Below are 7,675 nucleotides of genomic sequence, written 5' to 3'. Positions count from 1 at the left end.
CTATTACCGCTCAAGGAATGTGACCTATCAGAAGTTAATGGTATCCCTGTGAAGAACACAGTTACATACCTGGATGTTGTCGTAGATAAGAATGAAAAACTTGCAGTAACTTAAACTTCCACCCTATAGCTGAACAAATGATGAAAAAAAAATTAACATGTGGTTGATGAGAGATCTTTCATTGAATGGTAGAATTTTGTTGTCTAAAGCTGAGAGAATATCCAGATCCGTTTATGTGTCCTTATCACTGGAAATGCCTACTGGAATATACAAAAAAACTGGATAAGATTTTACTTAATTTCATTTGGAGGAACAAATGTCTGTACTTAAGAAAAGATATCTTGAGCAACTCAAAAAGAAACGCTGGTCTGGAGGTACTAAATTTTGAGACATTAAATAATACTTTTAAAGTGAAATGGTTGACTAATTTGATGAAAGAAAAAGACAAAATTTGGGACACCGTCCCTAAATATGTATTTAATTGTATTGGGTGGTGACAGCCTGTCCAGGGTGTCTCCCTGCCTGCCGCCCAATGACTGCCGGGATAGGCTCCAGCATCCCCGCGACTCTGAGAGCAAGATAAGCGGTTTGGATAATGGATGGATGGATGGACTTAAATTTCTTTTTAAATGTGATTATAAAATTGACAAGATACCTGTTAAGTTATCAAATTTTCACAAACAAGCTCTGCTGGCGTGGAAACTGATTTATAAACATAATTTTCCACCAACTAATTACTACATCTGAAATAACAAGAATATTCATTATAAAAACAGCTCACTCTGTTTTAAGAAATGGGTTGACAATGGTCTTGTATTGGTTAACGTGTTGCCTTTAAGGCATAATGATGGGTGGACTTTTATTTTTGACAAGACCTTTATTTTGATAAGTGTTAGTCGTCACGTCCTCCCGGTCATGTTGAGGGAGCCGGCTGAATTTGGTTAACGTGCGTTCGTTTAGTTACAAAAGCCGAGGAAATGCGAGACAACCCGCATTGGAAACGCCACAGAGGCAATGACGTGAGTAAGTCATTTCCTTTTTATACTTAATGTTTAAAGTTAATGTTAAAAAGGTTATTTACACGAAAAAGCATTTGATTTGTTTGTAATTACAAGGGTTTTATTTACATGTATTTACATTTGAAAAAACGCACGCTACCAACAAAATGGTGATTGTTTATATTGTTTTCCGTTTGTTTTCGCTCTGTCTGCGTGAGATGGTGTAAAGAGCCACAGTAAACAGTGAGTGAAGCTCGCTACGACTCAAGTCGTCATTTTGCAAGACAGAGTTTAGCTAGTTGGATAGCCGCAGCTTCTACGCTGTAGTGAAGACAACATAGTGAAAAGACAAAGAAAAGCTGGTGTTGTGCATCGTGGTAACATGGAAGAAAAACAAAGGGAGAAGATTCCAGTGGCGAGTAGAAGTTCACGGTCATCCACTTCGTCAACTAGCTCGTTAATACGCGCTCGCGTTAAAGCGGAGGCAGCTAAAGTACACCTAGCATTTGGCTAAAACAGAGCTGCTAAGGAGGCTAAGTTACGGAAAGCCGACAGAGAAGCTGAATACCAGATAGAGAAAGAAGCTAAAAACCTAGAAGCGCAGCTAGAAAGGGCAAAAGTGGATGCTGAGCTAGAAGCGCTCACTGTCCAACGAGAGACAGCGGCTGCCGAAGCTGAAGTGGCTGTGTGGGAAGCAGCGGATGCAATGGAAATGTGTGCTGTATTGGATGAAGCGGGCCCATCAGAGGAAGACAAAATGGAGCGAACAAGTGAATACTTCCAGTCTCATTTTTACCCACAAGTACAAAAAAACCCATCCGCCTGCCAACTCCCCAGCGCAAGCAGTCAGTGATGCTAGCCCTTCAACATTTCAGCCCCCTACCAATGGCACCTTTCAAGTAAGCCCTAACAATCCTTTCACCACAAGACGGCGGCCCTCTGTCTTTCCAAATGAGCCACTACATGCAAATAATAGTAGCCACCCTGCATTAGCCAGTGATGATTTTGGCTATGTGTATGTGCCACCAGCAATCAAAGTGGAAAATCAGGCTCCACATGGAAAATGTGACCACAGGAGAAATTAAAAAAATGTGTTACACTGACTTAAACGAGCCCGCACAGCCTTTCCAGCCCCAATGTATGCTGACGGCTAACCACGGTGCACTTGCAAATGAACACCTGGCACAGCACTTAGCTCACTTCGACTTGGTGAGTTTGAGTTTATATCGATTTGATGATAAGCCTGAAAACTACCACGCTTGGAAGTCATTATACAGCAGCACCACTCGAGGGCTAAGCCTCACAGCCACTGAGGAATTGGACTCGATGACTAAATGGCTCAGTAGGGAATCTAGCGACCACGTCAAACATGTATGGTCAGCGCACGTAACAAATCCAGTCACAGCGATCAAAAGGGCCTGGGAACGTCTCCAGGAATGTTATGCAGCACCTGAAATGATCAAGAAGGCTCTTTTCAACCGGCTTGACAATTTCCCAAGAATTTCAGGAAAAGAACACACGAAGCTACAGGAGCGGGACTTGCTAATGGAACTACAGTGAGCAGTGACGTGCGGTGAGGTTCGTGGCTGGTGAGGCACTGACTTTTTCTGAGTCAGATTTACAAATATATGAACTCAATATAGTAGCTTCAATTCACCATTCATTTGGTGCAGGGGCCCGTCTGTCATCATTAACATCATCAAAGCCCAAAAAAAGCCTCCCTCACTTCACGTGCCAACTCACTTTTAGCCACATAACACAAAATGACAGAGATCTGGGCTTTGTTTGTGACATCCGTTGTCTCGTCTACTTCTACAGCAACACATGGGGCTGCATTAATCTCCTTTTTGATGTAATTTCTTATCACATCACCGGTTGCTTCCATTATATCGTTCTGAATTCTGTTTGACAAGCCAGAAAACACAGTGGATGTCTCCAGATGTCTAGCTAACCTTTCATCTTTCTCAGCAAAAGCCTGTAATAGTTCTACATAGTTGCCACGATTAGAAGAGCTTGTACTCTCCCCGTTACCACGAAATGCCAATTCCTGTTTGGCTAGGAAGCAGGCTGTTGCATTAATGAGGTCTTTTAAAACCTCTCGGGTTTCCTTTACCTTAGCATTGTGGACGGAAATATTTAGTCTCCGTTGTTCATCCAAAGCCAAATCTATTCTTGAAGATCCAAAAGTTTTCAAAGCAATTTGGCTTTGAACATGAGTAGTTGATCTTTCATGTTTGCTGAGGCTTCTTGGTAGATTTTTCAAGTCACAAAATCCTGTGTTAGTTAGTCCAGACATTATCGCATGTTGAGGACAAAAGACAGGGAAAGCAGAAAAGGCGGTTTCTTGTAGCACAGCCAGTCTTTTCGGGTGCACCACCACTCCGTTTGAAAAGAGCGAGTTATCTTCTGTCCCGTTGTTTGAAGCAAACCTTTTAGCTCCGGCATTGGTCCTCCATCATCTATCACTTCGCTTTTTGATTGAAAGTCCAGTTTTGAGAAACTTTTGAGCTTAGATAGAGAATCTACCATTTTTGCAGTCAGAATTTTTTTTCAAAATGAACGAACTGCTGTAGTGAACTTGACTCTGCGTTAAAGAAGAGCAACAGCAAAAGAAGAAAGCATCCTGTAAACCCGTGGGCTCACGCATACGCCCCCTTCAGTGAAGCAGAGGTACTGGCTGCCTCATCTCACGCTTTTTCAGTGCGGTTTTATGTAAGATCAGCGAGACTAAATATGTTATACACATACATGAAATACATTAACTATTTTAAGGAAAGTGAGGACATATAATAAAAAGTGTCTACAAACATTACATTGGTGACAAACAGTGAGAAAGCAAAAGGCATGGGCTCAACCCAGTTTGTGAGGGATTGCGCAATCCGAGGTGAGGCTCCACTCCTCGCTGCCTCAACTCGCGTATCTCCCCTCTAATTGAACAGGAAATATGCAAATTCAGCGATTTTGATAATCAAATTGATTTAAATTATTGGAATTGTATATAAATTACATTTATAGCACAGATCAGTAGACAAATATTAATATTTATGTTATTTTATCATCATTTGCTTTTTCTTTTTATGATGAAAGGTGAGGCTCTGCCTCACCTGCCTCCCCTGACTGCACGTCCCTGACAGTGAGCCAAGGAGGATGGCTACCTCCCAGCCCTGTCCTACCTGGACACTGCACGCAGCATTGAACCCATAGTAGCAAAACTGCCCTATGGGCTTCAAGAAAAATGGATCTCTGCTGGTTCAAGGTTCAAAGAAGAAAATTAAGGAGGATTTCCACCATTTGAATTCTTCACCAGGTTCATATGCTATGAGGCACGGAAGAGGAATGACCTCAATTTCACTCTTCCAAGTGCTAATGGCTTGCCTGAACACCCTGTCTATAAAGCCACAAGGAACCCTATTTTGGTTCACAAGACAAATGTTTCCTCAACGGGTTCGAGCACAAACAGTCTTGTGAAAAGTGTCAATGACCCAAACAAACACTGCCCAATACATGGCAAGCCACACGCCCTCAAGCTGTGTAAAGCCTTCAGAGCCAAAAATCTGGAGGCCAGAAAGACTTTTCTCAAAGAAAGAGGAATCTGCTTTAAGTGTTGTGGCTCAACCACTCACTTAGCGAAGAACTGTGCTACTGCAGTTAAGTGTACAGAGTGTGATAGCACCTATCATGACTCTGCTATGCATTTGGGCCTTGCACCTCAAACCAAAGCTCCCTCAACTGCACCACACAGCGGCGGGGAGGGAGAAGAAAGCAACAACATCACAGCTGTTGTCGACTCAAACTGCACTGAAGTTTGTTGGACAGGACAAGTCAGCCGGTCTTGTTCTAAGATTTACCCTGTGAAAGCATATCGCAACGGTCAACCGAATAAAGCTATCAAGGCCTATGTCATCCTGGATGACGAAAGTAACTGGTCGCTAGCAAGGTCCAATTTTTTTGAGCTGTTCAATGTCCAATGAGGAACACACACAAGCAGACAGTCAACACCTTTAAGACAACTGTGCTGGACTATGGCCGTCCCTCTCTCCAACCCTGCACAAGCCTTTTACATATCAAAGAAAAGATTCATAATGGCAGGGAGGTGCAAAAAATGATGTCAGAGTCCAGTAGGGCCACAGAAGAGATGTTGAGACAAACCATATTTAATCACACCGAACATGACAACAAGCTGGGATCTTCAGTTTAAAATTAGATTTTCTTGAATCTGATGGATGAAGAAGTCTACAGGAATGAGTCACATAGTTGGGTAGCCCCACTTCCATTCAGACAGCCGAGACGATGCTTGCTTAACAACTGAGAACAAGTGGTCAAACAGGAGACTTTACAGACAAAGACCTCCTTCAAACAGTGGAGGGAGACAAGTACAGGCTCTGGCCAACAAATTCTGGAACCGTTGGAGTCGAGAGTACTTGTCCACCATGCAAGGCTGGAAGAAATGGACCAAGTTCCCCCAAAACCTGCAAGGAGGAGACGTTGTCCTTCTCAAAGACAATCAAGCTGCCTGCAACAACCGGCCAATGGCCATAATCACAAAGACCTTCCCTTGAGAAGAAGGAAGAGTGAGAAAGGAGGAATTAAAGACCTTGGATCAAGGACGTTCAAAGAAGTTCCTCATCTCAGAAGTCGTCTTACTTCTGACTAAAGAGTGATGTTCAGAAACCCACTTAGTTCACAGGCTGAGTGGTGACCTCACAGAGGCCAGGCGGGGAGTGTGTTGCCTTTAAGGCATAATGATGGGTGGACTTATTTTGACAAGACCTTTATTTTGGTAAGTGTTAGTCATCACGTCCTCTCAGTCATGTTGAGGAAGCCGGCTGAAGTTGTTTAACATGTGCGTTCGTTTAGTTACAAACCCAAAGAAATAGGAGACAACTCACACTGCAAATGCCACAGAGGCAATGTCGTGAGTAAATAATTTAATTTTTATACTTATAAGTTAATGTTAAAAAGTTATTTACATGAAAAAGCATTTGATTTGTTTGTAATTAAAAGGGTTTTATTTACATATATTTACATTTGAAAAAACGCATGCTACCAACAAAATGGTGATTGTTTATATTGTTTTCGTTTCAGTTTTCACTCTGTCTGTGTGAGATGGTGTGAACAGCCACAGTAAACAGTGAGTAAAGCTTGCTATGACTCAGTAAAGCTTGCTATGACTCAGTAAAGCTTGCTATGACTCAAGTCATAATTTTGCAAGAAAGAGTTTAGCTAGTTGGATAGCTTCAACTTCTACGCTGTAGTGAAGACAACATAGTTAAACAACTTCTTAATGCTGATGGACAGTCATTAATGTACAGTGAATTTCGCTCTAAATTCCGGCTACCAGTTACGCTAAAAGAATATGCAGTAGTTTTTGATGCTGTGCCAAGGGGTGTGCTGCAGCTTCTCAGGTTCAGTAAACAAGAGCTCAATGATTGATCCATTCAGTACTGGTATATTTCTTGGAGAGGTTGATATGACTAAAAGCTGTAGCTCTACCCCCAGGAAAATTCTTTTGGGCCTCCCTTTATGGAGAATTTAATTGGCAGAAGATTTGGCTAGCTGGGGACAAATGTTGACTTAATAATAAAATTAAGGAGGTCTCCTTTAAAATTATGCATCGTATATAGTATCCAGCAAAGAAGACATTAGAGAGATTTAAAATTGATATTGAATATTCTTGTAATTTTTATCAACTAGAAGAAGAAACAATCTGTTATTTTTTTTATTTCTGTATGTATACCAGAATATTTTGGGTGGATGTTCAGCATATAAGAAGGAAAACTGGACAAACAATCCACTTTCAGGATAAAGACATTTTTATTTGTCTTGACGATAATGAGATGGAAAAAGACATTGTTTTCTTTACACAGTTAATTTTATTATTGAGAAAATTCCACATTCATAAGAAGAGATGGACGGACTCCAAACCAAATTTTGGACATTTTCATCAAGAACTGCACCATTATGACACTACGATAAGAGGACTTAAAAAAAAGAAGGCACTTAGAACTAGTTGTGTTTTGGATAAAGTTCTTATAGACTGATACCACTTTATTTTGAAGGAAGGAGTATTATTTTTTCTTCTTTCTTTTTTAAATTCTTCTCCTTTTGTTTTGTGTATGCACCCCTGGCATAACAGTTTGTGTCGTTCATAATATAATGTACATGTGAGTTGTACAATAAAGAGGAAAAAAATCAGTTATCTAAATATGTCATTTCAGTTGCAATTGGTAAATTTCCATAGAAATGAGCAACTATAGAAAGATAATTCCCTAAAATTGAGATGGTTTGTGATTTTGTGAAACTCACCCTTTGACCCCCATTCGTTTTACACTGTGAAACTCACCCTTTGACCCTCATTCATTTTACACACAGTGCACTTCTAACGCCTGAGGTGGCCATTTTCAGAGGCGCCACCCTGTCCTTCACACGTACACAACAGGCGTATGCATTGAACTACCTGGTGGAAGAGAAAACTCGCAGTACAGGTGGCATTTAAATGACAGCTTCTCTTTTGTAGCGCTTGGCTAGTTTACCCCTGACTTGCAGTTGTTGTACACCAGCTTTCCATGACATCCAATGGATTTGACAGTGAGGCACAAGGTAAAGTTTGAACACAAAGTTTTAACTCCCCTGGGCCCAAAAAAATCTTATTGTCCTGGATATTTATTATCAGCAGG

This window comes from Lampris incognitus, chromosome 8 (genome assembly GCF_029633865.1).
Source record: "Lampris incognitus isolate fLamInc1 chromosome 8, fLamInc1.hap2, whole genome shotgun sequence".
In the NCBI taxonomy this organism is placed as follows: Eukaryota; Metazoa; Chordata; class Actinopteri; order Lampriformes; family Lampridae; genus Lampris; species Lampris incognitus.
This window is presented reverse-complemented; position numbering follows the sequence as displayed.